The sequence below is a fragment of the Oryctolagus cuniculus genome, chromosome 2 (genome assembly GCF_051225735.1).
Source record: "Oryctolagus cuniculus isolate XC-2025 breed Fujian yellow rabbit chromosome 2, ASM5122573v1, whole genome shotgun sequence".
Lineage (NCBI taxonomy): Eukaryota > Metazoa > Chordata > Mammalia > Lagomorpha > Leporidae > Oryctolagus > Oryctolagus cuniculus.
This window is the reverse complement of record NC_142868.1, coordinates 90,359,088-90,374,878: the sequence shown is the minus strand read 5'-3', so window position 1 is coordinate 90,374,878 and position 15,791 is coordinate 90,359,088. Positions and strand designations below refer to the sequence as shown.

General features: G+C 51.5%; 1 long non-coding RNA gene across 3 annotated transcripts in view; it reads right to left on the bottom strand.

Annotated features, from left to right (window-relative positions):
• Positions 1 to 14,373, bottom strand: part of LOC149127892 (uncharacterized) — a 36,836-nt gene extending 22,463 nt beyond the window's left edge. For 2 of the 3 annotated variants that reach the window (XR_016229109.1, XR_016229110.1), the window contains exon 1: positions 13,955 to 14,362. This is a non-coding gene — a long non-coding RNA (uncharacterized LOC149127892). Of the gene's footprint in view, positions 1 to 13,954 lie in introns of all 3 variants that reach the window. The other variant, XR_016229108.1, reaches the window with a different exon arrangement.
• Between the last annotated feature and the right edge of the window lie 1,418 nt (positions 14,374 to 15,791).

The following is a 15,791-nucleotide window of genomic DNA, read 5'->3' as shown; positions in this document are numbered from 1 at the left end:
CCAAGGAGAGAGAACCAGGCATTTTGTCCTGACTTTTTACCTTACTTAACTGTGCAGCTTAGCTACTCATTGGTCTGCCTCTCCATTTTCTTTTCATTCCAAACATCTGGCAATAGCAGGAATATAAAGATCATCACGGATAACTAACAGTACAAATGGATGAACAAATGATATCCAACGTCATCAAAACCACTGGTGTTCCTCTCCCGAGCCCCAGGCCTCTTCCCGGGGGTCCTCAACTCTAATTCTAATAGCCTGGCTTAAGTCCCTCTAGTCCCAGAGAAATACTTCACAAAAGTCATTACTCTGAATAAACACTCTTCTAGGGTAATAAAAGAAACCCATCAGTAGAAGACAAGCCTCAAACAAAGGCAAGAGTCTCTAATGGTGGAGTTTCAGGTCCTAAGGCACTTCTTCCTCACTCCTACTCTATTATCTGCTTCTTCTCTGTGAAGGACGAGATTTGGAAGATAATGTGAGAACAGAGCTCTTGGGGAAAAAAACTTGTGAGTGTTCCCTTGGAAAGTTGTGGGTGAGTCACATTTTTAAAAACACAAATCACATTTTGAATGAGTACAAGAATGTTTTTAATTTACTGAAGGAGCTGGCTCCTTAAATCCCATTGTGAATTCTTTCTTAAGACCGAAGCAAGGAATTCTTTTGTTAAGTAAATATCCAGGCCCTTCCTTGCCAAAGAGCTTTTGAAATCTTTGCTGTAATTATGCTGATGTTTTCTGTGTTTATATGTTAAATGCCTAGAGCTTAATTGTTAATGGGTAAATAAGAGAAGCCTCCAGATCCTTGCCAAGAGAGGCCCAGTGGCTGAACAAAGGCTCTGCAGGACCCTGGTGGAGAGGGTGGAGGGCCGTGAGGGTACAGCGGCAGCCCAGGCTGTACTCTCGGAGGAGCCGAGCTGGGAGGACGAAGGCCACCGTCACGTAGTACTGCAAGGTGTCAGGCAGCGGCCTGGCTCGTGTTTCCTTTCTCCCTACCCCAGGAACTCCTCCTGCTCTCCAGAAAACCGCACAGAGAACAGGGCCCTGTTGGAAGCGGTTTTTCTATCTGTAGGCGGAGAGCTAGGGCCACAGGCTAACTGCCCAGCACAGGTGGCCCTGGGGTAGGGGGTAGGGGGTTCAACAGAACCACCTTGAGTGTAACTTCAACTCCTGTTTTCAGGGTCCCCTGCGGTGACGTGGGACCAAGAGTGTCTGTCTTGTGAGAATTAAACAAGTAGATCTTAGAAGAAAATGCTTAGAAGCGTGTCTGGCATGCAGTAAGTTAAATTCTTAGCTGTGAGTTAAATCGGGTTAGAGTTCCATTGACCTGAATCAGGTTTGTCCAGAACAGGCGTGCAAACGGCATCCTACAGTTGTGCGTGGTGGGCTGTTTGCAGGGAACCCGCACCCATGTGTTTCATCGGGGCCACCTTTGCATCAAGGCCCCTTTAAATATGTCGGGGTTTTCCCGTGCCATGTGGCCTCTGGAATAGGACACAGACAGGACAGGGGTTAGTGAGCAACCATCCGTGTGCTTCTATTGAAACTCAGATCAACCCTTGTGTTTAAATGCCCAGGGGACGAAGATCTCTGCCTTGGGGATTGGGAGCCGGGTCTGGCGGAAGCAAGCTGGGACCTGCTGAGCCTGCATGGGGATCTGCAAGATAAGCCTAGCTCTTCCAGGCAAAGTAAGCTCCACTCGAAGGTCAACAGATCAGCTGTGAGGACTGGCAGTCTCCCTGCGTCTGTTTGCACAGGGAGTCTTTCCAGTGTGGAAGTGGTGCCGAGTGCAGGAGAGGGTACAGCCAATGCCGTCTGGGTCCAGAGCGGGAGCTTAGCAAGTCCCTCCCCAGGGACTCTTTCCAGCTGCCCCAGGAGCAGCGTCTGCCGGTTTCCCCTCTGGGACCTCATCGGGGGACCTGCCCTGGCAGCCCCTCCTCTGCAGCACCCCCCCACCCCGTGTCACCTTCAATTTAGCAAAGCAATAGGCATATCTATGATCTCACCTTGATCGCCATCACCCCATCTCTGGAGCAGGCAGAAAGGTGCAATTAGGGGCTAAGATAACAAATGCCTGCGGTCCCTCCTCCTGCAGTAACCAGAGCCAGTGGCCACATCCATCCATGTGAAGGGGGAGAGGGGCAGCCACACACAGAGACCTGGGCACTCAGAGCCCCTCTGTCCCCCTACTCAGCTGCCCTCTCCAGGGTCCGTGCCAGGCCCCTCGCAAGAGGACGTGCAGGAGCTTCCTCCCTCTGCTTCTCCAGAATCAGCCAGTCCTGCTCACCTGCCAGGTGCAGGTTCTCAGGAACCCCAGTGCCTCCATCTGCCTGGCCTGCTGGGAAGGGAGACCATGGTCCCGGCGATGCCCGCGTTTTGTGTCAGACGCACACGTACTGGAGACCCCCCTCTCTGCCAGGACCCCGTGCAATAGCAGGGAAGGGGTGCTCAGGTCAGGAGGGGAGGAGAGACACCTGTAGGGGAAAGGACTGCTCACAGGCTAAGTAGGTTTCTGGAAACAAAGAGTTGGTAATGGCCTCGACCTGGCTCAGCCGAAAGAGCTGGCTCAGGAGCTTAGGAGCAAGAGACCAAACCCAGCCTGGAAGGGGGAGGAAAGGGCTGGAGCCACACAAAGAACAGGCAGTCCCCCGCCAGCCCAGGTCCACGTCACAGTGAGTGTGAGCCCGTGTGTGTGAGCACCGCCGCTGACTCAGCCGTGTGTGTCACGCTCGTGTCGGCTGCGAGTCACCCAGTGAGTGTCCCCTTGCACAGGCGGCCGTGGAATGTGGATGGGAGCCAGAGCGCGCTCCCTGGGAGGCTGTGTTTAAAGGGCACCACGCTTCATTCACACCGTACATCACACACCACGCTTCTGAACACTGTCCAAAGGAAGCCATCTGTCCCCTCTTCCTGCCGAAACCACCCGACTCCGGCGCAGCAGGGCTGCAGGCTGCAGGCTCGCAGCTTGTTTTCAGAGACTGCCACGGTCTGTGCACCCCAAGTTCCAACCCCTCCTTTTGGAGAAGGAGAAACTGGTGGCAGAGGACGCTGACACAAGGGTGCTGGAAACAGACCTGGCTTGTAGCAAAGCCAGTGCGGCCCCAGGAGTCTGCCCCGTCCCTGCCCTCACGGCACACAGTGTGTCCTTCTCTCTCTCTCCAGAATGGTGATGACATCACTTCCTTGAAGCACAGGGCACCCAGATTGTGCCTTAGAGAACACGAATGTCGTGTCCTAAAGGCTGGGGTCTTTTGTGTGTGTGTGAGAGAAATGACAGTGTCTGTGACAAGGAGGGAGAGAGAGAGCGTCCATGTGCTCTGTGTATGCCTATGAGTAACCCCAAAGGCAAAGATGGGGCACCTCCGGCCACACATTAGACAGAGCATCACTGACCTCTTCCTAGAGCCTTGCTCTTGCCCCACCCACGCCAGGAGGAACTCCCAGGGAGACCCATAAGTCAGCCGGTTCCTGGGCAGCCTCAACGCTGCATGATTCAGAAGTCACTTAGCACACACTGAGGATCTCCATCTGGAAGACGACTCCAGGTTCTTCCACCTGCCAAAGTACCACAGTGCCCAATTTCACCTCCTCCCCACACTCAAAAAAAAAGAAAGAAAGAAAGAAAGCAAGAAAGCAAGAAAGCAAGAAAGCAAGAAAGAAAGAAAGAAAGAAAGAAAAGTAAATAGAGGTAGAGGATTTAACAGTCCTAGAAAGGGCTGAATAGGTTACCAGGTGAGGAGCTGAGCCTGTTAACCATCACCAGGAGCTTCAATGACCCATTCCATTCATTCTTCTCGGATGGCTCAGAGCGCAGGCAACTTCAAAGGCAGCACCCCAGCCTCTGGAGTCATCGCTCTGATTCCATGTTAATTAAGTAGTTACTACACACACGGCACCATTGAGGACACCCAATAGGCACAGACGCTGCCCTGCGTCCCTCCCCAAGCCCAGGGATTATCTGAGTTTATCCCCACTTCAAAGGCCCTTCGCTCTAATCACAGCTTGTCACCCACGGTGGAGGGGCGAGGGGGGAGGGGCAGGGGGGGGGAGGGGCAGGGAGATCATTGCTGTGGGTCAGGTCGGACCAGGAGCGAGCCTGGGCTCTGCACCTCTGAGATGGTGTTTTCCAAAGAGTGCTCTCCTGAAGGCATGCCTTAGCAAAGGGAGTTAACAGGAAGCTGTCTCTGCAGAGAGACTGACAGACTCAATGCTGACACAAGGGCGAGCACTGTGGCGCAATGGAGACGCCTGCATCCCAGATCAGAGAGCCTGGTAAGAATCCCGGCTGCTCCACTTCCCATCTGGCTCCCAGCCAATGCGCCTGGGAGGGCAGCAGGTGATGACCCACGTAGTTGGGCCCCTGCCACCCACGTGGGAGACCCGAATGAATTTCTTGGCTCCTGGCTTCAGCCCGGCCCAGACTTCACTGTTGCTGCTATTTGAAAAGTGAACCGGTGAATTGAAGAACTCTCTTTCCCTCCCTCTCTCCCTCCCTCTCTTTCTCTTGCTCTACCTTTCAAATAAACACATCTTTTTAAAAATGAAAAAACACAGTAAATAATATGATTTTGTTTTGCATTAATGAGTGAAAAGGGGCAACCTGTAAGTAGATGTATCTATTCATGTACGTTTAAAAGTGTGGGAAAACATATATATATGTGTGTGTGTGTGTATATATGTATATTATATATGTAGGAAAGTGTGTGCAAGGGAAAATACATACGGAAAAACATGAAATGCTGTAATGAATTCAGTTTACTTCAGAGGCTGGGCTTGGAATGGGTAAGAAAATGAATTTTTGCATGCTCCATATTGTGTTCTGAGTATGAATTTTTATAACTTTGGTAAAGAAGAAGAAAGAGCATTAAAATGTAAAGAGAATAGAGGGAACCGGGCTCATGGACGCTGACCGCACCCAAGCCGCGCCTGCCCGGGTGAGAGCCTCACCCACCCCGACATTTGGAGAGCTGGCAGCCGTCACTCGAGAAAACATGGCCCATTTGGCCTCTGCTGCAGCATCACGGAGGAAACAGAGACCACGGCTGTCAGCTCAGAAGGAAAAAACTGCTCTGCATAAACATATGTGACATAAATGTATTCAATGACTAGGTATTTCAACAGATAAAATTCATTAAAACTCATGCAAATTTCTGGCCACCATCCTCACCACGCACTGTCGATGCAGAGCGCTGGGACCTGGAATGTACGGCGGAGCCCTGCATCAGGCTCTGAGTGAGGAGGGGAAGGTCAGCTGCATGGGGTCTGCCGAAGGCTCCCGGAAAACGCAGATTATGGGAAAACTACGCCTGGGCTTCGGAATTTTTTTGCACTAAAATAAACTTGCCTTTAATTCCATTTTCCTTTTTAAAAATTATTTATTTATTTGAAAGGCAGAACTGCAGAGGGTGAGGGAGAAACAGAGATCTTCCATCTACTGTTTCATTCCCCAAATGGCCACAACGACTGGGGCTGGGCCAGGCCAAAGCCAGAAGCCTGGAATTCCACCCTGGTCTCCCCTGTGGGTACAGAGGCCCAAGCATCTGGGCCATCATCCGCCGCTTTCCCGCTACATCAGCAGGGAGCTGGATTAGAAGTGGAGCAGCCGGGACTCAAATCCAGTGTCGCAGGCAGCAGCTTAACCTGCTGTGCCAACACCAGACCCAAAAAATAAATCCTTTTTTTAAGTTTTTTTTTTTTTTACTTTATTTATTAATAGGGAGCTGGGTTGGAAATGGAGCAACTAGGACTCAAACAAGAGCTCTGATAAGGGATGCCAGCATCAGAGGCTGTAGCTAAACTGGCTGTACCACAAGGCTAACCCCTTAGTTCCATTTTGACATCATCTTGGATGTGCCAGATACTGGGCTGAGCAAGGAGCACACACGTCCCAGTTGATCCTTACAGTAGCCCTGCAAAGTAGACAGAAAGGGAACATGCGCACACACACACACACACACACACACATGCATGCGTGCATTGATGACTAGAGAACAGAGAGGAGGCAGCCAGGTAGGAGTGGGAGACCAACAGCAGCAGAGCCTGGCATCTTGGGGATGCGATACCCCTAGGGCTCCACAATGAGGCCAGGCCAGGCCAGGGGAGCAGTGATTCCAGGGTCTCTTTGGTCACACAGCCAGGAGCCTGGCTAGCTTGGCACTGCCTGGGTTCACTTAATCCCCCCTGGAGGCCTACACTTGACAGGACGCCAGGACTGTCTTCATTGCGAGGGACTGCTGAAACCCAACTCAAACCAGCAAGGCCCTGTGCTATTTTGCACTCATAATTAAAAACACCCACGAGCAGTTGGCTCCTGGCTCAACGGGAACAGGGTTCAACCATGCCGACAAGGACTCCTTCTGCTCCTCTTCCCCCGGGTGTCGGCCTCGTTTTCTTAGGCAAGCTCTGTGGACAGGGCAGCATAGATGGCCCCAGAAATTCCATGTTACTTGGTTTCTTGGAAGGCACTTCTTTTCCAATAATTTCAACAACAGTGCCCATTCCTGAATGAATTACCCTGGTGATGTGACAGGGCAGGCTGGGTCAGCCCTTCCCAGCTCACAAGACCTGGAAACAGGGATGTGGTCCCCACTCCACCACCAAAACTGGGGGGCTGGTACCCTACGAAGGAGGGGCAAGCACGCCTGAGAAGCACATCTCCATGTACAGAGGAACCCACAGACAAGAGGTGAACTGTAAGAAACCGCAGGTGTCGGTGGTGGATAATGGCCACTTCTTAGCACCCCACGAGGCCCTTGGAAGTTGCTCAGCACAATGACAGAAGTTCTGAAGAGTCCAGGAACGCTCTCTCTCATTGCCAAGGTTAAAGGTTCAGGAGGGATGCCCAAGGCCTCGGGCAGTAAGCCCCGCAGGCCCTGATTCTGCAGGCCATGCACAGGGTGTGGGGAGCACCAGCTGCATAAAGAGCTGTGATTACAGATGACCCAGAGGCTAGAAATGTCCTGGGAAGAGCTCTCAGCCCAGAGTCCCAGCTCTAACAAGTCACGCCACCACCAAAGTGAGCCTGGCGGTCTCCGGGGCCAGAGCTCTTCCACGTGTAACGCAGAGGCCACAAAGCAAAATCACAGCTGGGGTTGCCGCCAGCTTCAAGTGCTGATCTAGGGAAGGGTCACAAGTTGAAAAAAAAACTTTATGGGTAAGTAAACTTTTACACACAAACAGGTGAGAAAAAGGTGAGCTGAAAACACCATACCACATGCACCAGCCGAGCCCATAACAATTGGAGCAGTAAAATAAGTGATAACGGTTATGGGATATAACCCAAGAATCCATCCATCCATCTACGCATCCATCCACCCATGAGGAAGTAAAAGCTCCTATGGGGAGAGATCAAGTAGCAAGTAAACAAGAAACTGTGGCATTAGAAAACCATCAATAGGAGGAAAGCGCTATGGCATCGTGGGCCAGGCCTCCACCTGCAGTGCCGGCATCCCATATGGGCACTAGTTTGTATCCCAGCTGCTCCTCCTCAGATCCAGCTCTCTCCTATGGCCTGGGAAAGCAGTGAAAAATGGCCCAAGTGCTTGGGAGACCTGGAAGGAGCTCCTGGCTCCTGGCTTCAGATCAGCCCAGCTCTGGCCATTGCAGCTATTTGGAGAGAGAACCAGCAGATGGTAGACCTCTCTCTCTGTCTGTAACTCTAGCTCTCAATTAAATAAAAAAAAATCTTTAAAAAAAGAAGAGAAAAGATCAACAGATATTAAAACTACTAAGTAAAAGTTTGATAAGAAATGGGACATATATGACATCTCAGGATATTTCCCCTTACATGTTTCTTATCACTTAAGAGGGGAGAGAGAGTTATTTTGCCATGCTGAAGGCTGGAGGCCTCCACCTTAGCCAGAGACCACAGTTAACAGAACATCTTAGAAGAGACCAACATCACGTGTCTTTGATACAGCACTCTGAGAAGTCCACAGCATCCCATCAGGATTTTTCTGCCCAGAATATATAACCTGAATCTATTCATAAGAAATCGTCAGAAAAACCAGATTGAAAGAAATTGTATTGGAGAGTTGACCAGTACAACTTTAAAATGTCAAGATCTAATTTGAAAGTTTTTACTTTAAAAAAAAAAAAAACAACCTCAAGGTTGTGAAACATAAAGAAAGGCTAAGGAATTGTTGAGTTTTTGAAAGAGATCAAAGAGGGGCCAGTGCTTGGCAGAGCAGGTAAAGCCACCACCTGCAGTGCCAGCATCCCATATGGGTGTCCCCGTTTGAGTCCCGGCTGCTCCTCTTTAGATCCAGCTCTCTGCTATGGCCTGGGAAAGCAATGGAAGATGGCCCAAGTGCTTGGGCCTCTGCACCTGCATGGGAGACCCTGAAGAAGCTCCTGGCTTCAGGTCAGCGCAGTTCCAGCTGTTGTGGCCACCTGGGGAGTGAACCAGCAATGGAAGACCTCTCTCTCGCTCTCTCTCTGCCTCTCCTCTCTCTGTGTAACTCTGCATTTCAAATAAATAAATAAATAAGTCTTTAAAAAAATAGATTTCATTATACAGTGTGAAACACCATAGAAGATACCTTAAGCAAAATCAAAAGATAAAAGACTAAAGGAAGTTACTGACAACATGAAAGAATTGACAGCCCTGGTATACAAAGATTGCCTACGTACTGATTAGGAGAAGACAACTGGACAAGGGGAAAGAGTATAAATAAAGATAATTCATCCAAGAGGCAACACACACGGACACGTTGTTATGAGAACACGAGCGAGCTGACTCCCGTCAGAAGAGGAGACTATGATGGGGAATCCTTGTCAGGACATCAGAGTCACAGGAAAAGACTGACGTCTCCAGTGCTGAGGAAGGGGTGGGTGGGCACTGATGCACAAGTTGGGCAGAAATGTGAATTGCAAAGATAGTTCTGGGACATTAGCTACAAAAAAAATCCAAGATACACAAACCATTGACGCACAACCCCCCTGCAAGGAATTCACACTGCCCGACATCATATAAAGCATCTGTGTATGATGAGAGACGCACAGAGACATTTGTTACGGCATGGCATGAGGCAAAGAAAAAGCAGACACACTCCATGTTCGCTGCCTGAAGAATGCATAAGAAAACAACTGGACAACTGAACGCCGGATCAGCATGCAGTTATCCAAATGGTAATAAATGCGGGGGCTGGCATCACGGTACAGAGGGTTAAGGCCACCACCTGCTTCCTGAATCAGAGCACTGGTTCAAGTCCTGGTTGCTCCACTTCTGTTCCAGCTCCCTGCTCATGTGCCTGGGAAAGCAGCAGAAGATGGCCTGAGTGCTTGGGGCCCTGCCACCTGCATGAGAGACCTGGATGGGATTCTAGGGCCCTGATTTTGGCCTGGCCCAGAACCAGCTGTCATGGCCATTTGGGGAGTGAACCAGCGGATGGAAGATCTCTCTCTCTCTCTCCCTCCCTCCCTCTCTGTAACTCTGCCTTTCAAATAAACAAATCCATCTTTTTAAAAATATTCAGACATAATTTTAAAAATATATCCATAAATGGATCTTGATATATCCTGACTTAGTGGCCTAAACCCAGGATTTCCATGATAGTTCAAAAGCGCAGTGTAGTATGATTCCCTTTTGCTAAAACACTTATTTAAAAGAAAGCAAAACCAAGTAGACTTAACACTGGTTTCTCGGCAGAGGAGAGCGAAAGCTTACCCAGGGTTCATTGCTGGTTGTTCTTGTATCCCTATTTAATTTGCTTTACAAAGCATGTCACTTTATCACTTTCACAATGTAAAACATCAGGGAGAGGGAGGCTGGTGTTGTGCCGCCCTAGCGAAGCTGCCACGTGCAATGCTGACACAGGGATCCCACATTAGCTGTCCGGATGGCGTCCTGGCTGCTTTGCTTCCGTTCCAGCTTTCTGCTAATGCTCCTGGGAAAGCAGCAGATGCGTTTGGGCTCCTGCCACCCATATGAGAAGCCCAGATGAAGTTCTTGGCTCCTGGCTTCAACCTGACTCAGCCCTGGTTGTTCCAGCCGTTTGGAGAGTAAACCAATGGATGGAAGATAACTTTCCCTCTGTCTCTCCCTCGCTCTCTGTCACTGTCTTTCAAATAAATAAAAAACCTTTTAAAAATAAATAGTTATCTTTTTTTAAAGATTTATTTTATTTATTTGAAAGAGTTACAGGAAGAGGTAGAGACAGAAAGAGAGAGAGCGAGGCATTCCCTCACTGGTTCACTCCCAAATGGCCACAATGGCCACAGCTGAGCAGATCCAAAGCCAGAAGCCAGGAGCTTCTTCTGGTCTCCCATGTGGAGGCAGGGACCCAAGCACTTGGGCCATCTTCCACTGCTTTCCCAGGCCATAGCAGAGAGCTGGATTGGAAGTATAGCAGCCGGGACTCGAACCAGCACCCATATAGGATGCTGGTGCTTCAGGCCAGGACCTTAACACACTGCTCCTCAGAGCCAGTCCTCAAAATAAATAACTATCTTAAAATGAAGAAACTTCTTTAAATTCAAGGGCGTTACATACAGTTGTTCGGGTTGAGCACTGTACGAGGATGCAGGGTGGGAGGTAGTATTAATGCTGTAGATATGGGGGAATGAAGGGACAGGTGGAGACGCCAACCTACATTCTCAAGCTGCAGGGTTGTCTTCTGCTAACCGAGACCCACACCCCTAGCCTGGACACACACACTCAACAGCACACACACGTACGGCAGGTCCACTCTCCACTGCACCCCAACCCTGTCCCAGCCGCATTCCATCTCTTGCTTGCCCTTCCCTCTCGGAAATCCAATTCCCTATGCCTCCCTACCCAGAATCTGATGTAACCCCTGTACTTGGTGGGGTTACAGAGGGCATGCAGAGAGATTGGCTACCAGGGACAGCTAGGTGCCATCCTTCAAGTTCCTCACTCACGTTCCAAATTTAACACAGTTTTCCCAGAGGAAGGGGCACTGTTTTCTAATTAGGCCAGAGAGCCAGAACTCAACACCAGCCCCAGCCCCTCACTGCCAGCCAGCACTGGAGGTGCAGTGTTGTGGTGCAGTGGGTTAAGCCACCACTTGCGATGCCGGCAGCCCGTATCGGAGCACCGGCTCAAGTTCCGGCTGTTCCAGTGCCCTGCTAATGCACCTGCGAAAGCAGCAGAGGACGGCCCACGTGCTTGGGCCCCTGCACCCACATGGGAGACCCAGAAGAAGCTTCTGGCTCCTGGCTCAACCTGGCCCAAAGCTGGCTGTTGCGGCCATCTGGGGAGCAAACCAGCAGATGGAAGACCCTTCTCTCTCCCCCTTGCTGTCTGTACCTCTGACTTTTAAATATATCTTTTAAAAAAATAAGGAAGACTCTCTCCTTTGAAGTTCCATGTCCAGAAAAATAGCCTTCATTATAGTCTGTCGTGCATGTGAACTGTGATGTTGTGATCTCCCGGACGGAGCACAGCAGAGGGGCACTTGGAGGCTTTAATCACTTGCTGGGACGGGAAGGTAGATAGGAGACAGCAGTTTGGAAGGACATCTTTGAACAGGGTCTTGAAGAATGAATAGGAGTTCACAGAACTCTTCCAAAAAGCAGTGAGAGGAAACAGAATAAGAGGAGTTGCTTTCAGTATCTTAGGTTTGCTTGACAGCAGCCACCTTCCCGAGTGGACAGCAATCTGACGCAGATACAAGGAGAAGACCCCAAATCAAAACCAGCTGATTGGCAGAGAGAACACGGCTTGCGACCCAGGTGCTCATCAACCGGCTCACCCTTTGGGCTCTGCAGGGCCTGGCACTGGCCTTTACATACTTTCAGTTTAAAGGTATTTGGAGCCTGGCTGGCGCCGTGGCTCACTTGGCTAACCCTCCGCCGGCGGCGCCGGCACCCCAGGTTCTTGTCCCGGTTGCTCTCCTCTTCCAGGCCAGCTCTCTGCTGTGGCCAGGGAGTGCAGTGGAGGATGGCCCAAGTGCTTGGGCCCTGCACCCCATGGGAGACCAGGAGAAGCACCTGGCTCCTGGCTTCAGATGGGCTGGCTGTGGCAACCATTTGGGAGGTGAACCAATGGAAAGGAAGACCTTTCTCTCTGTCTCTCTCTCTCTCACTAACTCTGCCTGTCAAAATAAAAGATATTTGGAGTCTTTCAAATGATGCATATTATAATTTTTTTCCTTTGTCTAGAAAGGAAATGTGTTTTTAAGTCAAAGACCCAGCTTCACCACAAGCAGCCTCAGGAATTTTGTTTTGGACCTGGGAATTCCCCCTGAGGCCTGGAACTCGGTGTCTGTGTTCCAGATTTGGGGGTGATTGCGGGACTCCCCTCTCAGAACACACCCCCGCCCCCACGCACCCCTGCACCATCTGCTGCGCAGGGCACAGCTTCTCAAAGGCCTGGGTCAGCGCTCTCCTGGGAACTCTACCTGGGGAGAAAGGCAGCTCCCCCGCCCCAGCAGATCAAAGATAAGCGCAAAGTGTTTACAGTATCAGCTTTCGCTCCCCGGAGGGAAGCACTGGATCTGTCTCTGTGGCTGCAAAGCCATCTGCAGCTTTGTGCAGGGCTGGCCCGGTTGGCACCTCCAGGCCCAGGAGCCCAGCTGCTGCCCCAGCCCAGCCCCCGGGAGGGAGGGAGGCGGAGGACAGGAGGCCCAGCGGGGAACAAAGCTATCAGACTCATCTCCTCATCTCTGCAGGGTACCAGCCTCGCCCTCACACCTGCCAGGCGGGGGGGGGGGGGGGGGGGGGGGGGGGGGGGGGGCTTCTCCTTCTTGGTTAACTGGTTCAGCCCTGAGCACAGCGCAGGTCTGAGATGGCAGAGCTCTGGACAGATCTCCGGGGATGCTCTTCTTCCCCCTTTGATTGCCCTGTTTCCTCATCTCTGAAACGGTGATGACAATCACACCTGGCCCGAGACTCACACACGAGCCTGGTCACGGTGTGAGGTGGAGGCTCAGGGCTCCGCCTCCGGTTTATAGGAAAACCCTGTGCTACTTCCTGGTTACATAACCTTGGGCGGGTTAGGAACCTCTCAGTAGATGGATTCAATGCGATGATGCTAATAAAGAGTCAAGCACAGTGACTGGCACAGAAAAGTGTTTCCTTATTTGAGAGGTAGCATTACGGGGGGGTGGGGGTGTGAGTGGGGGGGACAGAGAGAGAGGTCTTCTGTCCACTGGTTCACTCCCCAAATGGCTGCAAAGGCCAGTGCTGGGCTGATCCGAAGCCAGGAGCTTCTTCCGGGTCTCCCACATGGGTGCAGGAGCCCAAGCACTTGGGTCATCTTCCACTGCTTTCCCAGGCCATAGCAGAGAGCTGGATCTGAAAAGAAGCAGCTGGGACTCCAACCGGAGCCCAGATGGGATGCCGGGGCCGCAGAGGAAGGCTTAGCCTACTTAGCCACAGCGTCGGCCCCTGGCACAGAAAAGTTTACCTTGCATCCACAGAAGGTGCTGAGGTTATAGAGATCAATCATAGGTTATAGAGATCAATCATAGGTTATAGCACTAGGCAGGGTTTTGTGGCGCAGTGGACTAAGCCACCGCTTGGGATAACAGCGTTCGGATTCAAGTCCGGGCTACTACTCCGTGCTTCTGATCCAGCCTCCTACTAACGCGCCTGGGAAAGCAGTGGAAGTTGGTTCAAGTAGCTGGGCCCCTGCCACCCACGTGGGAGACCCAGACAGAGTTCCAGGCTCCTGGGTTCTGCCTGGCCCAGCCTTGACTGCTGTAGGCATTTGGGGAGTGAGCCAGCCAATGGAAGATCTCCCTTTCTGTCTCTTCTCTCTGTCACTCTGCCTTTCAAATCAATAACTTAAAAAAAAAAAAAAAAAAAAAAAAAAGCCCAGCACTCACACCTTGGTAACTGCGAAGAGAATCTAATGAAATTCCAGTGGCATAAGCGATCAGGCCATCACCCTAACACACCCTACTTCAAACACCTCTGCGCACGCATGCCTGTGTGTGTGTACGGTGCGCATGTGCCCCCACCCCCACCCTGGGGGCCCGCCTGCCTCTCCTTACCTGCGGCCACACTGCCCTCCCTTCTTGTCCTTGAATCCCACAAGCTGGCTTTGCAAGCCTCTCTGCTTTACACGGAGGCTCCTGACCGGGCGCAGGTGGTCCCAGGCCAGGCCACGCTCTCCGTTCTTCCCGCTCCCCTCCCCCGCGCCCTGCTCCTCCCGCAGAGCGCCTGCGCCAGGGGCGCTTTGCCAGCCGGCCCGTGTTTCCCTCCCTGACTTGTCCTTTGGTTTGGGACCAACGAGAAGTCTCTTGAAGCAGCCAGTTTGGAAAAACATCCACCCCCATGGGAACGGTTCTGGATGGGCGAGATCGGAAGATCCGGGGGCAGGCACGGTCACTCGCACGGAGTTCCTGGCGAGCGCAGGGCCTGGCACAGGTGAGCCTGCTTAAGTGCAGACACTCAATCACTTGGGGATATTTAGCACCTAATGGAAAAGCAGCAATGGGAAAGCTGTAATTAACACCTATGTTCTAATCTCCAGAGGAGCTAAGTACAGACTTAAACATAAACCCGGGAGAACGAAAGAAAAAAACTAGAAAGATGGCCTGGAAAAGTTAAGTTGGTGATACCAAAGAGGGAATATGGGGGTAGGGGAGGGCAACGGAGTTATATTTTCTGCAAAAAGAAGAAAAGAAATCAAACTCACCGGTGAGCAGCTATTGTTAAACAATCCGTGGATGCATAGATCAATGCAAGTGTCTTGCTGACGTGTCTGGGTCTGCTTTACTTGGGCAGACACTGCCACACTCACCTGCCAGGTAGCAGCTTCCTCCCCGTAAAAGCAGAGAACCTAGAGAGGTGTTGTGGCACAGCCAATTAAGCCACTGCCAGCAAGAATCCCAAATGGGGGCGTCACTTGTGTCCTGGCTGCTCTGCTTCTGATCCAGCTCCCTGCTAACGCACCTGGAAAGGCAGCAGGAGATGGTGGGAGCGCTTGGGCCCCTGCCACCCGCATGCTGCACCCAGCCTTTCCTGTTGCAGGCATTTGGGGAGCCAACTGGTAGGTGGAAGATCTCCATCTCTTTCTCTCCCTCACCTTCCCCCCCCCGTATCACTCTTCCAAATAGACAAATAAACCCTAAAAACAGACCAACAAACCAGATAACCATGGAGAAAGGAAAGGTTTCCACATGTATTGCTTTTTTTTTTTAAGATTTATTTATTTGAAAGTCAAGTTACAGAGAGAGAGAAGGAGAAGCAGAGAGAGAAAGAGAGAGAGAGAGGTCTTCCATCCACTGGTTCACTCCCCAATTGGCTGCAACAGCCAGAGCTGAGCTGATCCAAAGCCAGGAGCCAGGGGCTTCTTCTGGGTCTCCCATGCGGGTACAGGGGCCCAAGGATTTGGGCCATCTTCTTCTACAGGCCATAGCAGAGAGCTGGATCGGAAGTGGAGTAGCTAGGACTCAAACCGGCACCCATATGGGATGCTGGCATTGCAGGCAGCAGCTTTACCCATTATGCCACAGCGCCAGCCCCCACAGGTGCCACTTTATCCGTGGGAATGCAGTGAGGTTATGAGCCAGGACGCCAGACCTCCTCATGCTGTCCACTGATTGAAGAAATAATGCGATTGTCTTGGGTGGGGGAGGGTCGGAGGAGTCAGGGACAGAACAACGAGGCGGGAGGAACATCAGTGTACAGCCAAGAGGAAGAGAGTCCGGCGTGTGTCTGAGCCTCACCGAACAGAGTCTCAGTCCCCATCGCGGGGTCTGGCCAGGGACAGCACTCACAGATCAGTCACTTACTGAGCAAGCGGTCTTCACCAACATCCACCCTGCACACCCCGGGGGGCCGAGAGCCAGGAGGATGACACAGCTCCCTCATGTGCACCTGCTA